The sequence below is a fragment of the Coregonus lavaretus genome (assembly GCF_964263955.1).
Source record: "Coregonus lavaretus genome assembly, contig: HAP1_SCAFFOLD_6155, whole genome shotgun sequence".
Classification (NCBI taxonomy): domain Eukaryota; kingdom Metazoa; phylum Chordata; class Actinopteri; order Salmoniformes; family Salmonidae; genus Coregonus; species Coregonus lavaretus.
The window spans coordinates 2,611-25,000 of record NW_028165467.1 but is presented as its reverse complement, the minus strand read 5'-3'; the positions used below and the strand labels follow the sequence as shown (position 1 = coordinate 25,000).

Sequence of the window (22,390 nt, the reverse complement as noted above, 5' to 3'; positions counted from 1 at the left end):
CTGTCTTTATAACATGTCCTGTCTGTCTTTATAACATGTCCTGTCTTTATAACATGTCCTGTCTGTCTTTATAACATGTCCTGTCTGTCTTTATAACATGTCCTGTCTGTCTTTATAACATGTCCTGTCTGTCTTTATAACATGTCCTGTCTTTATAACATGTCCTGTCTTTATAACATGTCCTGTCTGTCTTTATAACATGTCCTGTCTGTCTTTATAACATGTCCTGTCTGTCTTTATAACGTGTCCTGTCTGTCTTTATAACATGTCCTGTCTGTCTTTATAACATGTCCTGTCTTTATAACATGTCCTGTCTTTATAACATGTCCTGTCTTTATAACATGTCCTGTCTTTATAACATGTCCTGTCTGTCTTTATAACATGTCCTGTCTTTATAACATGTCCTGTCTGTCTTTATAACATGTCCTGTCTTTATAACATGTCCTGTCTGTCTTTATAACATGTCCTGTCTTTATAACATGTCCTGTCTGTCTTTATAACATGTCCTGTCTGTCTTTATAACATGTAAATATTTCCTTATAGATTCATCAGAGACAGAGAGCGACATCCCTCTTCCATCAACAGGAGATGGTTTTTATTTTTTTATTTTTTTTAAGATACAGTAAAGCTTACAGGCAACATGCAGAATCAGAGGTTGCTGTTCGACTGTGTACATTTGTGTGTTGTACAAACGCAGCGTAATTGGACAGAAAATATTTAGCTCTGACTGCAGTGCTGCATCCAGAATCCCAAATAGACATACTAATGCAATGTCTCTAAGAGCAAGACATGGCCTTCTGCCTCTGTACTGATTATCCTCACATTACTTTCCCTATTAAACCCACTGATATTGCCCAACTACTTTTAATGATTTTTTTCATTGGCAAGATTAGCAAACTTAGGCATGACACGCCAGCAAACAAATGCTGACACTACACATCCAAGTATATCAGCCCAATTTTTGAAAGCAAGCATTGTAACTTTGAATTCCGTAAAGTGAGTGTGGAAGAGGTGAAAAAAAGTATTGTTGTCGATCAACAGTGACAAGCCACCGGGGTCTGACAACTTGGATGGAAAATTACTGAGGATAATAGTGGTCGATATTGCCACTCCTATTTGCCATATCTTCAATCTAGGCCTACTAGAAAGTGTGTGCCCTCAGGCCTGGAGGGAAGCAAAGGTCATTCCCCTACCTAAGAATAGTAAAGCCCCCTTTACTGGCTCAAATAGCCGACCAATCAGCCTGTTACCAACACTTAGTAAACTTTTGGAAAAAATGGTTTTTGACCAGATACAATGCTATTTTACAGTAAACAAATTGACAACAGACTTTCAGCACGCTTATAGGGAAGGACATTCAACAAACACAGCACTTACACAATTGACTGATGATTGGCTGAGAGAAATTGATGATAAAAATATTGTATTGGTGGCTTGGGTGATTCATTGTATTGGTGGCTTGGATGATTCATTGTATTGGTGGCTTGGATGATTCATTGTTTTGGTGGCTTGGGTGATTCATTGTATTGTTGGCTTGGATGATTCATTGTATTGGTGGCTTGGATGATTCATTGTATTGGTGGCTTGGGTGATTCATTGTATTGGTGGCTTGGATGATTCATTGTATTGGTGGCTTGGATGATTCATTGTATTGGTGGCTTGGGTGATTCATTGTATTGGTGGCTTGGATGATTCATTGTATTGGTGGCTTGGGTGATTCATTGTATTGGTGGCTTGGATGATTCATTGTATAGGTGGCTTGGACGATTCATTGTATTGGTGGCTTGGATGATTCATTGTATTGGTGGCTTGGGTGATTCATTGTATTGGTGGCTTGGATGATTAATTGTATTGGTGGCTTGGGTGATTCATTGTAATGGTGGCTTGGGTGATTAATTGTATTGGTGGCTTGGATGATTAATTGTATTGGTGGCTTGGGTGATTCATTGTATTGGTGGCTTGGATGATTCATTGTATTGGTGGCTTGGGTGATTCATTGTATTGGTGGCTTGGATGATTCATTGTATTGGTGGCTTGGGTGATTCATTGTATTGGTGGCTTGGGTGATTCATTGTATTGGTGGCTTGGGTGATTCATTGTATTGGTAAATGTGATGTCTGTTGTTTGTATACTGTATACTCATGCCCTGCTGATCCATGGCCTGACATTGAGGACACTCAGGTACCATGCTGATCCATGGTTAATAGGCTTAACAGGGGATTATGGTCTACACTGTGATTCATGGTTACCAGGCTAAACAGGGGAACACACTGTGACTCATGGTTAACAGGCTAAACAGGGGAACACACTGTGACTCATAGTTAACAGGCTAAACAGGGGAACACACTGTGACTCATGGTTAACAGGCTAAACAGGGGAACACACTGTGACTCATGGTTAACAGGCTAAACAGGGGAACACACTGTGACTCATGGTTAATAGGCTAAACAGGGGAACACACTTTGACTCATGGTTAATAGGCTAAACAGGGGAACACACTGTGACTCATGGTTAATAGGCTAAACAGGGGAACACACTTTGACTCATGGTTAATAGGCTAAACAGGGGAACACACTGTGACTCATGGTTACCAGGCTAAATAATACTAATAATAATAATAATATGCCATTTAGCAGACGCTTTTATCCAAAGCGACTTACAGTCATGCGTGCATACATTTTTGTGTATGGGTGGTCCCGGGGATCGAACCCACTACCTTGGCGTTACAAGCGCCGTGCTCTACCAGCTGAGCTACAGAGGACCACAGGGGAAAACAGGGGAACACACTGTGACTCATGGTTAACAGGCTAAACAGGGGAACACACTGTGACTCATGGTTAACAGGCTAAACAGGGGAACACACTGTGACTCATGGTTAATAGGCTAAACAGGGGAACACACTTTGACTCATGGTTAATAGGCTAAACAGGGGAACACACTGTGACTCATGGTTAACAGGCTAAACTGGGGAACACACTGTGACTCATAGTTAACAGGCTAAACAGGGGAACACACTGTGACTCATGGTTAACAGGCTAAACAGGGGAACACACTGTGACTCATGGTTAACAGGCTAAACAGGGGAACACACTGTGACTCATGGTTAACAGGCTAAACAGGGGAACACACTGTGACTCATGGTTAACAGGCTAAACAGGGGAACACACTGTGACTCATGGTTAACAGGCTAAACAGGGGAACACACTGTGACTCATGGTTAAAAGGCTAAACAGGGGAACACACTGTGACTCATGGTTAACAGGTTAAACAGGGGAACACACTGTGACTCATGGTTAACAGGCTAAACAGGGGAACACACTGTGACTCATGGTTAACAGGCTAAACAGGGGAACACACTGTGACTCATAGTTAACAGGCTAAACAGGGGAACACACTGTGACTCATGGTTAACAGGCTAAACAGGGGAACACACTGTGACTCATAGTTAACAGGCTAAACAGGGGAACACACTGTGACTCATGGTTAACAGGCTAAACAGGGGAACACACTGTGACTCATGGTTAACAGGCTAAACAGGGGAACACACTGTGACTCATAGTTAACAGGCTAAACAGGGGAACACACTGTGTCTCATAGTTAACAGGCTAAACAGGGGAACACACTGTGACTCATGGTTAACAGGCTAAACAGGGGAACACACTGTGACTCATGGTTAACAGGCTAAACAGGGGAACACACTGTGACTCATGGTTACCAGGCTAAACAGGGGAACACACTGTGACTCATAGTTAACAGGCTAAACAGGGGAACACACTGTGACTCATAGTTAACAGGCTAAACAGGGGAACACACTGTGACTCATAGTTAACAGGCTAAACAGGGGAACACACTGTGACTCATGGTTAACAGGCTAAACAGGGGAACACACTGTGACTCATAGTTAACAGGCTAAACAGGGGAACACACTGTGACTCATGGTTAACAGGCTAAACAGGGGAACACACTGTGACTCATGGTTAACAGGCTAAACAGGGGAACACACTGTGACTCATGGTTAACAGGCTAAACAGGGGAACACACTGTGACTCATGGTTAACAGGCTAAACAGGGGAACACACTGTGACTCATGGTTAACAGGCTAAACAGGGGAACACACTGTGACTCATAGTTAACAGGCTAAACAGGGGAACACACTGTGACTCATGGTTAACAGGCTAAACAGGGGAACACACTGTGACTCATGGTTAACAGGCTAAACAGGGGAACACACTGTGACTCATGGTTACCAGGCTAAACAGGGGAACACACTGTGACTCATGGTTAACAGGCTAAACAGGGGAACACACTGTGACTCTGAGCGTCATCGAATGCCACGTGCCGTCACAATGAGACACTGATACAAGCTGACTGCAGACTGCCACGACCGGCTTCATATGAGTGGACCAATAGTTAGAGACGGCGGATGGTGTGGTATGGTTTGGTGATATAGTGGTATAGGACTAGGGTAGGATACAGTGGCGGTCGGTGCCGTTTAAGATTAGGGAGGACAATTATTGTTTTTATGAGCATGACCTTATTTCTATTACAGCATATTGGAGGACTGTCATTCATATTCCATTCACTCAGCTCAATGTAACAGCGATGGGTTTAGGCTACTACATGATACTCAAATTTGCCCTATACCCATCATGAGGTTGCTACAACCTAGCCTATGAATTAAAGTTTACAACGTAGGTGCACAGGTCGAGATACATTTTAGTAATCAAGATGACAGACATTGACACATTCAATACCGCCTTGCACACTCTTGCCTGTAATCATTAGTCCAACAGTTGCAAATGAGAGTTGCTATTGGACAAATTCAGGTATGTTTATCCCCGATTCATTCTGTTTGCTTCCGTTTAAATGTTTTTCAACAGAATTGGCGAAATGAATACACCCCTGATCACATGCAAACACAGTTCACTTCCATAGAAGCCACATACAAACAGCATGATCCCTTTGATCGTTGTATAATTATTTCTCGCATCTATGCACTCTCTTCCTCTCTCACCTTTTCCCTTTGCTTGTGGACTTCAGTGGACAACACATCAGCGGTCTGTGACCAGGCGAAAAAACCTCTCCAAGCCAAACCTTCATATCATAACCGCTAACCGCTAACCACAGACTACCTACATCATTGTCACCATATTAGCTAATGTCATAGTCAACATAGCTACTAGAACTAACGTGTTAGTAAACCCACTACAATCACGCAGTACAGTGAGAGAGCATTTTAGCAGTTACACTGGCAGGCCCCGGTGACAATAAATGAATAAAACCAAAAGCTTACCTTGTTCCAGTGTTGGATAGCCATAGCCAGCTAGCTAACATAGCATACCTTTCTGTTTGAGTAGGCTAAACTAGCTAGCTGCATTCGCTAGCTAAGTAAGTGAAACTGAAAATAAATATGAAATATAGCTAGCTCTCTCTCTCTCTCTTGCTTCCCCTTCAGTGTTAAAAACTGTTCAACTATTGTCTTTCTCTCTCTTTGAGTCAACTACTCACCACATTTTATGCACTGCAGTACTAGCTAGCTGTAGCTTATGCTTTCAGTACTAGATTCATTCTCTGATCCTTTGATTGGGTGGACAACATGTCAGTTCATGCTGCAAGAGCTCTGATAGGTTGGAGGACGCCCTCCGGAAGTTGCGGAAGTTTTCATAATTACTATGTAAGTCTATGGAAGGGGGTGAGAACCACGAGCCTCCTAGGTTTTGTATTGAAGTCAATGTACCCAGAGGAGGACGGAAAGTAGCTGTCCTCCGGCTACACCATGGTGCTACCCTACAGAGTGCTGTTGAGGCTACTGTAGACCTTCATTGCAAAACAGTGTGTTTAAATCAATTATTTGGTGATAATGAATATATTTATTATCGTTTTATCTAAAAATGATAACTTTTTTAATGTTTCACTATTTTTATTTTTATGAAATTCACTGAAGATGGTCCTCCCCTTCCTCCTCTGAGGTACCTCCACTGGTAGGATAGTAGTAGAACTGATGAAGTGGTGATCTTCTAGTGGTATAGGGCTATCAAGGTATGACTATGGTGGTCTTGTCTAGTGGTAGTACCATAGTAGGACTATTGGCATGGTGGTGTAGTGGTAGGACTATTGGAAGGACTATGGTATGGTGGTGTAGTGGTAGGGCTATTGGAAGGACTATTGCATGGCGGTGTAGTGGTAGGGCTATTGGAAGGACTATTGCATGGCGGTGCAATGGTAGGACTATTGGAAGGACTATGGTATGGTGGTGTGATGGTAGGACTATTGGAAGGACTATGGTATGGTGGTCTAGTGGTAGGACTATTGGAAGGACTATGGTATGGCGGTCTAGTGTTAGGACTATTGGAAGGACTATGGTATGGTGGTCTAGTGGTAGGGCTATTGGAAGGACTATGGTATGGTGGTGTGATGGTAGGACTATTGGAAGGACTATGGTATGGTGGTCTAGTGGTAGGACTATTGGAAGGACTATGGTATGGCGGTCTAGTGTTAGGACTATTGGAAGGACTATGGTATGGTGGTCTAGTGGTAGGGCTATTGGAAGGACTATGGTATGGTGGTCTAGTGGTAGGACTATTGGAAGGACTATGGTATAGTGGTCTAGTGGTTGGACTATTGTAAGGACTATGGCCATCATACTCAACTCTGGACCTCGAAGCCAGTTCCACTGTTTCTTTCATCGTTCCCCTCTAATCAGGGACTGATTTAGACCTGGGAACACCATGTGTGTGCAATGAATTATCAGGTAGAACAGAAAACCAGCAGGCTCCGGGCCTCGTAGGGTAAGAGTTGAATACCCCTGGACTATGGTATGGTGGTCTAGTGGTATAGGACTGGAAGGGATGAGAGAGCCAGGCCTGTGGTTTCGTAGCGTCAACCCCGCAGCAAACACACACTTACACACACCAACTGGTTGATGGAATGCTGAATAATGTTAATTTTTTCTCTTGCTTTGTTTGTTATTTTCCATATTATGTCTATCTCTGATTAGCTACCCAGGAAAGGGCTGAAAATAGCCCGTATTAATATATGTAGCCTTAGAAATAAGGTTAATGAAATCAATAACTTGCTAACATCAGATAACATTAATATATTATCCATGTCTGAGACTCACTTAGATAATTCCTTTGATACAGCAGTAGCAATACAAGGATATTACATCTACAGAAGAGACAGGAATGCTTATGGGGGAGGTGTTGTTGTATATATTCAGAGCCATATTCCTGTAATGTTTAGAGAAGATCTCATGTCAAGTGTAATTGAAGTGTTGTGGTTGCAGGTATACCCTCCTCATCTAAAGCAAGTGCTAACAGTCAGTATCTAGAAAATGTGTGTGAAATGCTTGATAGTGTGATGTTAACCGAGAGGTCTATTTTCTGGGTGACCTGAACTTTGACTGGTTAGCAACTAGCGGTCCTCACAACAGGAAGCTTCTAACTGTGACTAATGCCTGTAATATGACCCAGGTTATCACTCAACCAACTAGAGTGCATACCGATAGTGTTGGATCTGTGACATCCACTTGTATTGATCATATATTCACTAATGCTGCAGAGCTTTGCGCCAAAGCAATATCAGTTCCCATTGACTGTAGTGACCATAACATTGTGGCAATAACAAGGAAAGCCAAAATGCCAAAAGGTTGGGACTAAAGTAATTTTTAAGAGATCATACAACATTTTCTCAGGACTCTTGTTGAGGGTGTAAAAATGTATGTTGGTCTGATGTGTATGAGGAAGTGAATCCAGATGCAGCACTGGAAGTATTTTGTACAATTATTCATGCCAATTGTTGACCAGCATGCACCTGTTAAGAAACTAACTGAGAACTGTTGGAGCCCTCTGGATTGGTTCAAAGAAATTATGCAAAAGGGTTGGCAAACAAGTCAGGCTGCTCAGCTGATTGGTTGACACACTGTAAATTGAGAAACTTTGTGACTAAACTTAACAAAAATATAAATAAATGACGTTACCAAACCAAGATAAATGACATAAAACACAATGGAAAAATACTTTGGAGTACCTTAAATGATAACATGGGCAGAAAACCCAATTGATCTCCGTCGTTCATTGAAGTTGATGGGTGATTTATAACAAAACCTTTCGATATTGGCAATCATTTCATTGACTATTTCACTAGTAAAGTGGAAAAAATTCAGAGGTGAAATGACAACATTGAATTATATTTTGGTATAAAATATCTAATAATGAAAGAGAAGGATTGCTGTTTTGAATTTGGTCAAGTACGTCTGGGAGAGGTGGAAAAAACGATTGTTATCCATCAATAATGATAAGCCACCAGGTATAGACAACCTTGATGGGAAACCATTGAGAATGGTAGCAGACTGTATTGCCACCCCTATTTGCTCTATCTTTAACCAAAGCCTAAAGGAGGGGGTGTGTCCACAGGCGTGGAAGGAAGCTAAAGTAATTCCACTGCCTAAAAATAGTAAAGCGCCCTTTCCTGGCTCTAACAGCTGCCCAATAGGTTTGCTGCCTGTTGTTAGTAAACTAATGGAGAGAATTGTTGTTTGACTACATACAACGCTATTTTACAGAGAGCAAGTTAACTACTGGCGGCAGGTAGCTTAGTGGGTAAGAGCGTTGGGCCAGTAACCGAAAGGTCGCTGGTTCTAATCCCCGAGCCGACTAGGTGAAAAATCTGGCGATGTGCCCTTGAGCAAGGCACTTAACCCTAATTGCTCTTGTAAGTCGCTCTGGATAAGAGCGTCTGCTAAATGACCAATTATTTATTATTTATTTATTTACTGACTTTCAGCATGCATATAGAGAAGGGCACTCAACTTGTACTGCACTGACTCAGATGACAGATGATTGGTTAAAATAAATGGATAATAAGATGATAGTTGGAGCTGTAGTGTTATATTTCAGTGCAGCCTTTGATGTTATTGATCATAAATTGTTATTGAAGAAGCTCACTTGCTATGACTTTACATCACCTGCCATCACATGGTTGGAGAGTTATTTATCCAATAGAACCCAGAGAGTGTTTTTCAATGGAAGCTTCTCTAACATCAGGTGTGTACAGTGCGGTGTCCCTCAGGGCAGTTGCCTTGGGTCGTTACTCTTCTCTATTTATACAAATGATTTGTCACTGGTCTTACACACAGCTAGAATGACTGTGTATGCGGATGATTCCACACTCTACATGTCAGCACCCAAAGCCAGTGAGAGCTCACTGAAATTCTAAATAAGGAGTTACAGTCAGTATCAGAATGGGGGATTAATAATAAACTGGTCTTACAGTGCATTCTGAAAGTATTCAGACCCCTTGACTTTTTCCACATTTTGTTACGCTACGGTCTTATTCTGAAATTGATTATTTTTGTACTTTTTTTAATCAATCTACACACAATAACTCATAATGACAAAGTGACAATTTTGAAAATTTAGAAATTTTTGCAAAGTATTAAAAATAAAACACAGAAATACCTTATTTACATAAGTATTCAGACCCTTTCCTATGAGACTCCAAATTGAGCTCAGGTGCATCCTGTTTCCATTGATCATCCTTGAGATGTTTCTACAACTTGATTGGAGTCCACCTGTGGTAAATTTAATTGTTTGAACATGATTTGGAAAGGCACACACCTGTCTATATAAGGTCCCACAGTTGACAGTGCATGTCAGAGCAAAACCAAGCCATGAGATCGAAGGAATTGTCCGTAGAGCTCTGAGACAGGATTGCGTCGAGGCACAGATCTGGGGAAGGGTACCAAAAAATGTCTGCTGCATTGAAGGTCCCCAAGAACACAGTGGCCTCCATCATTCTTAAATGGAAGAAGTTTGGAACCACCAAGACTCTTCCTAGAGCTGGCCGCCCAGCCAAACTGAGCAATCGGGGGAGAAGGGCCTTGGTCAGGGAGGTAACCAAGAACCCGATGGTCCCTCTGACAGAGCTCCAGAGTTCCTCTGTGGAGATGGGAGAACCTTCCAGAAGGACAACCATCTCTGCAACACTCCACCAATCCGGCCTTTATGGTAGAGTGGCCAGACGGAAGCCACTCCTCAGTAAAAGGCACATGACAGCCCGCATGGAGTTTGCCAAAAGGCACCTAAAGGACTCTCAGACAATGAGAAACAAGATTCTCTGGTCTGATGAAACCAAGATTGAACTCTTTGGCCTGAATGCCAAGCGTCAGGTCTGGAGGAAACCTAGCGCCATCCCTACGGTGAAGCATGGTGGTGGCAGCATCATGTTGTGGGGATGTTTTCAGCAGCAGGGACTGGGACACTAGTCAGGATTGAGGGAAAGATGAACGGAGCAACGTACAGAGAGATCCTTGATGAAAACCTGCTCCAGAGTGCTCAGGACCTCAGACTAGGGCGAAGGTTCACCTTCCAACAGGACAACGCCCCTAAGCACACAGCCAAGACAATGCAGGAGTGGCTTCAGGACAAGACTAAATGTCCTTGAGTGGCCCAGCAAGAGCCCGGACTTGAACCCAATTGAACATCTCCGGAGAGACCTGAAAATAGCTGTGGAGCAACACTCCCCATCCAACCTGACAGAGCTTGAGAGGATCTGGAGAGAAGAATGGGAGAAACTCCCCAAATACAGGTGTGCCAAGCTTAGCGTCATACCCAACATAGTACTGAGTAAAGGGTGTGAATACTTATGTAAAGGTGATATTTCATTTTTTTTATTATTTTTTTTTGCATTGTCATTATGGGGTATAGTGTGTAGATTGACGAGGGGAAAAAAACAATTTAATCAATTTTAGAATAAGGCTGTAACGTAACAAAATGTTGAAAAAGTTAAGGGGTCTGAACACTTTCCGAATGCACTGTAAATACATCTAAAACTAAAAGCATTGTATTTGGTTCAAAACATTCTCTTAAACTTCAGCTGGAGTTGTGCATAAAGGTTGTGACCATTGAGCAAGTTGAGGAAGCTAAACTCCTAGGTATAACATTGGATGGTCAATTATCATGGTCAAGTCATGTGGTCCTCTGTAGCTCAGCTGGTAGAGCACGGCGCTTGTAACGCCAAGGTAGTGGGTTCGATCCCCGGGACCACCCATACACAAAAAAATGTATGCACGCATGACTGTAAGTCGCTTTGGATAAAAGCGTCTGCTAAATGGCATATTATTATTATATTATTATATTGACAAAGTTGTTGTGAAGACAGGGAGGGGTATGTCTGTTATAAAAATATGTTATGCATTTTTGAAGGCACTGGTCTTGTCCCATCCTGATTACTGTCCGTTAATATGGTCAAGTGCAGCAAAGAAAGACCTAGCAAAGCTGCAGCTGACTCAAAACAGAGCAGCACGCCTTGCCCTTAACTGCACATACAGAACTAACATCAACAACATGCATGACAGTCTTTCCTGGTTGAGGGTTGACGAGAGATTAACTGCTTCTCTTCTAGTTTTTATGAGAAATATTACTGTGAGGAAATTCCAGATTGCCTGCATAATCAAATAACATTCAGCTCAGACACCCATACACACCCCACAAGACATGCCACCAGGGGTCTCTTCACAGTCCCCAAGTCCAAAACGAATTCACAGCAACGCACAGTACAATACAGAGCAATGATCGCATGGAACTCCCTTCCATCTCCAATTACTCAAGCAAAAACCAAAATGACCTTTAACAAAAAGATTAAACAACATTTCATAGAACGGTGGGGACTGTGAGGAGACGCACAAATACACGCACACACAGACACACATATAATTTGTTGTTTTATTGTTTGTATTATTATAATTTTTGTTGTTGTATTGTTTGTGTATCGTTGTATTTTACATTTGTGTGACTGTCCTTGTCTATCAGTGTACCACTGTTTTGTTACTTGTCATGTTTTGTTTTTTTGTGGACCCCAGTAAGAATAGCTGCTGCATCGGCAAACGCTAATGGGGATCCTAATAAACCAATAAACCAATATTATGGTCCCTAGCATATAGGACTATTATGGTCCCTAGCATATAGGACTATTATGGTCCCCAGCGGTATAGGACTATTATGGTCTCTAGCGGTATAGGACTATTATGGTCTCTAGCGGTATAGGACTATTATGGTCCCCAGCGGTATAGGACTATTATGGTCTCTAGCGGTATAGGACTATTATGGTCCCCAGCGGTATAGGACTATTATGGTCCCCAGCGGTATAGGACTATTATGGTCCCCAGCGGTATAGGACTATTATGGTCTCTAGCGGTATAGGACTATTATGGTCCCCAGTGGTGTGGGACTATTATGGTCCCCAGTGGTATAGGACTATTATGGTCCCCAACGGTATAGGACTATTATGGTCTCTAGCGGTATAGGACTATTATGGTCCCCAGTGGTATGGGACTATTATGGTCCCCAGTGGTATGGGACTATTATGGTCCCTAGCGTATAGGACTATTATGGTCCCCAGCGGTATAGGACTATTATGGTCTCTAGCGGTATAGGACTATTATGGTCCCCAGTGGTATGGGACTATTATGGTCCCCGGCGGTATAGGACTATTATGGTCCCTAATGGTATAGGACTATTATGGTCCCCAGCGGTATAGGACTATTATGATCTCTAACGGTATAGGACTATTATGGTCCCCACTGGTATAGGACTATTATGGTCCCCTGTGGTATAGGACTATTATGGTCCCTAATGGTATAGGACTATTATGGTCTCTAGCGGTATAGGACTATTATGGTCTCTAACGGTATAGGACTATTATGGCCCCCAGTGGTATAGGACTATTAGGGTCTCTAACGGCATAGGACTATTATGGTTCCAAGCAGAATAGGACTATTATGGTCCCTAATGGTATAGGACTATTATGGTCTCCAGCACCATAGGACTATTATGGTCCCCAGCGGTATAGGACTATTATGGTCCCCAGCGGCATATGACTATTATGGTCCCTAATGGTATAGGACTATTATGGCCCCCAGTGGTATATGACTATTATGGCCCCTGATGGTATAGGGCTATTATGGTCCCCAGTGGTATAGGACTATTAATGTCTCTGGTGGTATAGGACTATTATTGTCCCCAGCGGTATAGGACTATTATGGTCCCTGATGGTATAGGACTATTATGGTCTCTAGCAGTATAGGACTATTATGGTCTCTAGCGCAATAGGACTATTATGGTCCCCAGTGGTATATAACTATTATGGTCCCCGATGGTATAGGACTATTATGTTCCCCAGCGGTATAGGACTATTATGGTCCCTAATGGTATAGGACTATTACGGTCCCTAGTGGTATAGGACTATTATGGTCTCTAGCGCTATAGGACTATTATGGTCCCCAGTGGTATATAACTATTATGGTCCCCGATGGTATAGGACTATTATGGTCCCCAGTGGTATAGGACTATTATGGTCCCTAATGGTATAGGACTATTACGGTCCCTAGTGGTATAGGACTATTATGGTCCCTAATGGTATAGAACTATTACGGTCCCTAATGGTATAGGACTATTATGGTCCCTGGTGGTATATGACTATTATGGTCCCTAATGGTATAGAACTATTATGGTCCCTAATGGTATAGGACTATTATGGTCCCTGGTGGTATATGACTATTATGGTCCCTAGCGGCATAGAACTATTATGGTCCCTAATGGTATAGGACTATTATGGTCTCTAGCGGTATAGGACTATTATGGTCTCTAGCGGTATAGGACTATTATGGTCCCTAATGGTATAGGAGTATTATGGTCTCTAGCGTATAGCACTATGATGGTCCCTAACAGTATAGGACTATTATGTTCCCCTGTTGTATAGGACTATTATGGTCCCTAATGGTATAGGACTATTATGGTCTCTAGCGTATAGGACTATTATGGTCCCTAACAGTATAGGACTATTATGGTCCCCAGTGGTATAGCACTATTATGGTCCCTAGTGGTATAGGACTATTATGGTCCCTAATGGTATAGGACTATTATGGTCCCTAACAGTATAGGACTATTATGGTCCCTAATGGTATAGGACTATTACGGTCCCTAGTGGTATAGGACTATTATGGTCCCTAATGGTATAGAACTATTATGGTCCCTAATGGTATAGGACTATTATGGTCCCTGGTGGTATATGACTATTATGGTCCCTAGCGGCATAGAACTATTATGGTCCCTAATGGTATAGGACTATTATGGTCTCTAGCGGTATAGGACTATTATGGTCTCTAGCGGTATAGGACTATTATGGTCCCTAATGGTATAGGAGTATTATGGTCTCTAGCGTATAGCACTATGATGGTCCCTAACAGTATAGGACTATTATGTTCCCCTGTTGTATAGGACTATTATGGTCCCTAATGGTATAGGACTATTATGGTCTCTAGCGTATAGGACTATTATGGTCCCTAACAGTATAGGACTATTATGGTCCCCAGTGGTATAGCACTATTATGGTCCCTAGTGGTATAGGACTATTATGGTCCCTAATGGTATAGGACTATTATGGTCCCTAACAGTATAGGACTATTATGGTCCCCTGTCGTATAGGACTATTATGGTCCCTGCAATATAGGACTATTATGGCCTCTAACGTATAGGACTATTATGGTCCCTGCAATATAGGACTATTATGGTCTCTAACGTATAGGACTATTATGGCCCCTAACAGTATAGGACTATTATGGCCTCTAGCTTATTGGACTATTATGGTCCCTAGCGAATAGGACTATTATGGCCCCTAGCTTATTGGACTATTATGGTCTGTAGCGACATAGGACTATTATGGTCTCTAGCGTATAGGACTATTATGGTCTCTAGTGGAATAGCATTATTATGGTCTCTAGTGGTACAATACTTTTGGTATGGTGGTCTTCTAGTGGTCTAGAAGGACTAGAAACTAGAGGGAGGAGCTCACCTTCTGCTTGCCTGAGAAGGCGTGGTAATAACACGACACATAAGTCATGATGGCCTTCTCATCCGGCCTCAACGTGCTAACGATGTCTGCCCAGGGAACAGATGGAGGAGGAGCAGGAGAGAGGGAAGGAGAGAGGGGAAGAGAGAGAGAAGCGCAGAGTAAAAGTGTGCAGAGACAAAAGGTTCCAGCAGGTGGAGCAGTACAGTCAGTCACCAGGGAGAGAGGAGACAACAGGCACCAGTCTGACCAGGTTGTCAGTCACCAGGGAGAGAGGAGACAACAGGCACCAGTCTGACCAGGTTGTCAGTCACCAGGGAGAGAGGAGACAACAGGCACCAGTCTGACCAGGTTGTCAGACACCAGGGAGAGAGGAGACAACAGGCACCAGTCTGTCAGACACCAGGGAGAGAGGAGACAACAGGCACCAGTCTGTCAGACACCAGGGAGAGAGGAGACAACAGGCACCAGTCTGACCAGGTTGTCAGACACCAGGGAGAGAGGAGACAACAGGCACCAGTCTGTCAGACACCAGGGAGAGAGGTGACCGGTCGTCATCTACTGGCTGACCAGTTGGTTGGTTTGTTAGTTTATCTGTCTGTTTGTATCCTATTAGCGGTTTAGCTGTTATAGTCCCAATGGCTACTATTCCTGGTGTCACCACAAAACAGGTGGGTGGGAGTTGGCTCTTTCACATTTAGTAATATTTCTGACTGTATTCATCATGCTTGTCGATAACACTAGCGTTCATCTGTCTGATGTAGGCTTCTTTATACAGTCATCTGAGCCATCTGAGGTAACATGACTTTCACTACATGCCGCTCATACTCTTCTTCTACATGCCATAATAAAGGAAGGCATCGTCTGAATCCTCTCTTCCAATTAGAAACAGAGATCCTCTGGTCTCTCTGCTGCCTGACTGCTGTGTTGTACTCTTTAGTTCCGGTCCTGTCCAGTGAAATGAGCCCTTATATAATTGCACAATAACGTTACATACTGAAGGATAACATGACATACTGAAGGATAACATTATATACTGAAGGATAACGTTACATACTGAAGGATAACATTACATACTGAAGGATAACATTATATACTGAAGGATAACGTTACATACTGAAGGATAACATTACATACTGAAGGATAACATTACATACTGAAGGATAACATTACATACTGAAGGATAACGTTACATACTGAAGGATAACGTTACATACTGAAGGATAACGTTACATACTGAAGGATAACGTTACATACTGAAGGATAACATTATATACTGAAGGATAACGTTACATACTGAAGGATAACGTTACATACTGAAGGATAACGTTACATACTGAAGGATAACATTACATACTGAAGGATAACGTTACATACTGAAGGATAACATTACACACTGAAGGATAACGTTACACACTGTAGAATAACGTTACATACTGAAGGATAACGTTACATACTGAAGGATAACGTTACATACTGAAGGATAACGTTACATACTGAAGGATAACATTACATACTGAAGGATAACATTACATACTGAAGGATAACGTTACATACTGAAGGATAACATTACATACTGAAGGATAACGTTACATACTGAAGGATAACATTACACACTGAAGGATAACGTTACACACTGTAGGATAACGTTACATACTGAAGGATAACATTACATACTGAAGGATAACGTTACATACTGAAGGATAGCGTTACATACTGAAGGATAACGTTACATACTGAAGAATAGCGTTACATACTGAAGGATAACATTACATACTGAAGGATAACATTACATACTGAAGGATAACGTTACATACTGAAGGATAACGTTACATACTGAAGGATAACGTTACATACTGAAGGATAACGTTACATACTGAAGGATAACGTTACATACTGAAGGATAACATTACATACTGAAGGATAACATTATATACTGAAGGATAACGTTACATACTGAAGGATAACATTACATACTGAAGGATAACATTACATAATGAAGGATAACATTACATACTGAAGGATAACGTTACATACTGAAGGATAACGTTACATACTGAAGGATAACGTTACATACTGAAGGATAACGTTACATACTGAAGGATAGCGTTACATACTGAAGGATAACGTTACATACTGAAGGATAACGTTACACACTGAAGGATAACGTTACACACTGTAGGATAACGTTACATACTGAAGGATAACGTTACATACTGAGGATAACGTTACATACTGAAGGATAACGTTACATACTGAAGGATAACGTTACATACTGAAGGATAACGTTACATACTGAAGGATAACATTACATACTGAAGGATAACATTACATACTGAAGGATAACGTTACATACTGAAGAATAACGTTACATACTGAAGGATAACGTTACATACTGAAGGATAACGTTACATACTGAAGGATAACGTTACATACTGAAGGATAACGTTACACACTGTAGGATAACGTTACACACTGAAGGATAACGTTACACACTGTAGGATAACGTTACATACTGAAGGATAACATTACATACTGAATGATAACGTTACATACTGAAGGATAACGTTACACACTGTAGGATAACGTTACATACTGAAGGATAACGTTACACACTGAAGGATAACGTTACACACTGTAGGGTAACGTTACACACTGAAGGATAACATTACATACTGAAGGATAACGTTACATACTGAAGGATAACGTTACATACTGAAGGATAACTTTACATACTGAAAGATAACGGTACACACTGTAGGATAACGTTACACACTGTAGGATAACATTACATACTGAAGGATAACGTTACATATTGAAGGATAACATTACATACTGAAGGATAACATTACATACTGAAGGATAACGTTACATACTGAAGAATAACGTTACATACTGAAGGATAACGTTACATACTGAAGGATAACGTTACATACTGAAGGATAACGTTACATACTGAAGGATAACGTTACATACTGAAGGATAACGTTACACACTGTAGGATAACGTTACACACTGAAGGATAACATTACATACTGAAGGATAACGTTACATACTGAAGGATAACGTTACATACTGAAGGATAACTTTACACACTGTAGGATAACGTTACATACTGAAGGATAACATTACATACTGAAGGATAACGTTACATACTGAAGGATAACATTACACACTGAAGGATAACGTTACACACTGTAGGATAACGTTACATACTGAAGGATAACATTACATACTGAAGGATAACGTTACATACTGAAGGATAGCGTTACATACTGAAGGATAACGTTACATACTGAAGAATAGCGTTACATACTGAAGGATAACATTACATACTGAAGGATAACGTTACATACTGAAGGATAACGTTACATACTGAAGGATAACGTTACATACTGAAGGATAACGTTACATACTGAAGGATAACGTTACATACTGAAGTATAATGTTACATACTGAAGGATAACATTATATACTGAAGGATAACGTTACATACTGAAGGATAACATTACATACTGAAGGATAACATTACATACTGAAGGATAACATTACATACTGAAGGATAACGTTACATACTGAAGGATAACGTTACATACTGAAGGATAACGTTACATACTGAAGGATAACGTTACATACTGAAGGATAGCGTTACATACTGAAGGATAACGTTACATACTGAAGGATAACGTTACACACTGAAGGATAACGTTACACACTGTAGGATAACGTTACATACTGAAGGATAACGTTACATACTGAGGATAACGTTACATACTGAAGGATAACGTTACATACTGAAGGATAACGTTACATACTGAAGGATAACGTTACATACTGAAGGATAACATTACATACTGAAGGATAACATTACATACTGAAGGATAACGTTACATACTGAAGAATAACGTTACATACTGAAGGATAACGTTACATACTGAAGGATAACGTTACATACTGAAGGATAACGTTACATACTGAAGGATAACGTTACACACTGTAGGATAACGTTACACACTGAAGGATAACATTACATACTGAAGGATAACGTTACATACTGAAGGATAACGTTACATACTGAAGGATAACGTTACATACTGAAGGATAACTTTACACACTGTAGGATAACGTTACATACTGAAGGATAACGTTACATACTGAAGGATAACGTTACATACTGAAGGATAACATTACATACTGAAGGATAACGTTACATACTGAAGGATAACGTTACACACTGTAGGATAACATTACATACTGAAGGATAACGTTACATACTGAAGGATAACGTTACATACTGAAGGATAACGTTACATACTGAAAGATAACGGTACACACTGTAGGATAACGTTACACACTGTAGGATAACGTTACATACTGAAGGATAACATTACATACTGAATGATAACGTCACATACTGAAGGATAACGTTACATACTGAAGGATAACGTTACACACTGTAGGATAACGTTACATACTGAAGGATAACATTACATACTGAATGATAACGTTACATACTGAAGGATAACGTTACATACTGAAGGATAACGTTACATACTGAAGGATAACGTTACACACTGTAGGATAACATTACATACTGAATGATAACGTTACATACTGAAGGATAACGTTACATACTGAAGGATAACATTACATACTGAATGATAACGTTACATACTGAAGGATAACGTTACATACTGAAGGATAATGTTACATGCTGAAGGATAACGTTACATACTGAAGGATAACGTTACATACTGAAGGATAACGTTACATACTGAAGGATAACGTTACACACTGTAGGATAACGTTACATACTGAAGGATAACGTTACATACTGAAGGATAACATTACATACTGAAGGATAACGTTACATACTGAAGGATAACGTTACATACTGAAGGATAACGTTACATACTGAAGGATAACGTTACATACTGAAGGATAACGTTACACACTGTAGGATAACATTACACACTGACGGATAACTTGTTCTTCTGTCTCAATACAGATATGTGTATCTCATATTTATACCCTAATTTCACTGCTACAGCTAAGAGATCACTAACAACGATCATCAACCCGTCATCAACCTGTAGAACCAGATGGTATCCCATAGAACTACGTCTATCTACGTGCTGAGAGATCCAATGAAAACATGACCCACTCAACTCAAAGGTGACCCAGTACACATTGGCGGTAGTTGAGGTGAAGGAGTCCCCCCCCCCGCTACATAAAGTGATAAATCCAATCAATCAATTACATGTACTAGGAGTTTAGTTAGTTGTGGTCTGACTCATCTGACTGACTGGAGACGGTCTGACTGGTGCCTGTTATAGCAACAGAGACAGAGTATTTATTTTCCCATCATGCATCTGGAGGTGTGAAACTGTGAACCCATGCGGAGAGAGAGGAGGAAGAGCGTGAGCGGTATCCCCAGTGGGGCGAGGCGAGGCGGTGCAGCTGCAGAGAGAGAAGGGTTAGGGTTAGAGGACAGAGACAAACAGAGGAGCAGGAACCGAACCACGGGAGTGGAGGGGAGTGAGAAGGAGAGGTAGAGGGGATAGAGAGGTGTGGAGGAGGGAGAGGTGAGGAGGAGGAGGAGAGGGTGAGGAGGAGGAGGAGGAGGAGGAGGAGAGGTGAGAAGGAGGAGAGGAAGAGGGTGAGGAGGAGGAGGAGAGAAGGAGGAGAGGTGAGGAGGAGGGAGAGGTGTGGAGGAGGGAGAGGTGAGGAGGAGGAGGAGGAGGAGGGAGAGGTGAGGAGGAGGAGTGAGATGTGAGGAGGAGGAGAGGTGAGGAGGAGGGAGAGGTGAGGAGGAGGAGGAGGAGGAGGAGGAGAGGTGAGAAGGAGGAGGGAGAGGTGAGGAGGAGGAGTGAGATGTGAGGAGGAGGGAGAGGTGAGGAGGAGGACGAGGGAGAGGTGAGGAGGAGGAGGAGTGAGGAGGAGGAGGGGACGAGGTGAGGAGGAGGTGGGAGAGGGGATAGAGAGGTGAGGAAGAGGGGAGAAAGAGGTGAGGGGGGAGAGGGGAGCGTTGCATCCTGGGATACCTTCTGGGCGCCAGAGAAGGCGTGGTAGAAGCTAGACACATAGGTCATGATGGCCTTCTCATCCGGGCGGGCTGTGCCTACGATGTCTGTAGAGAGAGGGGGAGGAGGGGGGGGGTGGAGGCAGGAGGAGATGGGGAGGAGGGGGGGATGGAGGCAGGAGGAGAGGGGGAGGAGGGGGGGATGGAGGCAGGAGGAGAGGGGGAGGAGGGGGTATGGTAATGGCCATGTTAAACACAACAGATAAATGACAAGACATGTCGTAACGACTGTACTGTATATATTCCCTGTGTACAGTCCACTACTTCTGCCCAGGTTAAACACAACAGATAAATGAGTCAAGACCATAGAGTTGAATAGAGGGCACATCTTTGCATCTTTGCAATAATATCGTCTGCGACAGCAGTGCCTGTACATTGCTTTCAGAAAGTATTCACACCCCTTTACCTTTTTCCACATTTTGTTGTGTTACAGCCTGAATTTAAAATGGATTACATTGAGATGTTGTGTCACTGGCCTACACACAATACCCCATAATGTCAAAGTGAATTATGTTTTTAGAATTTTTTTACAAATTAATCAAAAATGAAAAGCTGAAATGTCTTGAGTCAATAAGTATTCAACCCCTTTGTTATGGCAAGCCTAAATCCAGCAGTAAAAATGTGCTTAACAAGTCACATAATAATTTGCATGGACTCACTTTGTGTGCAATAATAGTGTTTAACATTATTTTTGAATGACTGCCTCATCTCTGTACCCCACACATACAATTATCTGTAAGGTCCCTCAGTCGAGAAGTGAATTTCAAACACAGATTCAACCACAAAGACCAGGGAGGTTTCCCAATGCCCCGCAAAGAATGGCAGATATTGGATATCCCTTTGATGGTGAAGTTATTAATTATACTTTGGATGGTATGTCAATACACCCAGTCACTACAAAGTGTCCTTCTTAACTCAGTTGCCAGAGAGGATTTCAACATGAGGCCAATAGTGACATTAAAATAGTTACAGAGTTTAATGGCTGTGATAGGAGAAAACTGAGGATGGATCAACAACATTGTAGTTACTCCACAATACTAACCTAAATGACAGAGTGAAAAGAAGGAAGCCTGTACAGAAAAAGCCCATATCTCAGACTGGCCAATGAAAAGAAAAGATTAAGATGGGCAGTCTGAGATATGGCTTTTTCTTTGCAACTCTGCCTAGAAGGTCAGCATCCCGGAGTCGCCTCTTCACTGTTGACGTTGAGATTGTTGTTTTGCGGGTACTATTTAATGAAGCTGCCAGTTGAGGACCTGTGAGGCGTCTGTTTCTCAAACTAGACACCCTAATGTATTTGTCCTCTTGCTCAGTTGTGCACCGGCGCCTCCCACTCCTCTTTCTATTCTGGTTAGAGCCAGTTTGCGCTGTTCTGTGAAGGGAGTAGTACACAGCGTTGTATGAGATCTTCAGTTTCTTGGCAATTTCTCGCATGGAATAGCCTTCATTTCTCAGAACAAG

The 22,390-nt window shown here is 41.8% G+C and overlaps 1 pseudogene across 1 annotated transcript in view; it reads right to left on the bottom strand.

Moving 5' to 3' along the window:
- The window catches only part of LOC311115824 (alpha-actinin-1-like), a 30,595-nt pseudogene extending 9,618 nt beyond the window's left edge, over nucleotides 1-20,977 (bottom strand). The window contains exon 1 of the transcript XR_014615404.1: nucleotides 20,892-20,977. The product of XR_014615404.1 is annotated as an alpha-actinin-1-like (transcript). The remainder of the gene's footprint in view (nucleotides 1-20,891) is intronic.
- Nucleotides 20,978-22,390: the final 1,413 nt, after the last annotated feature.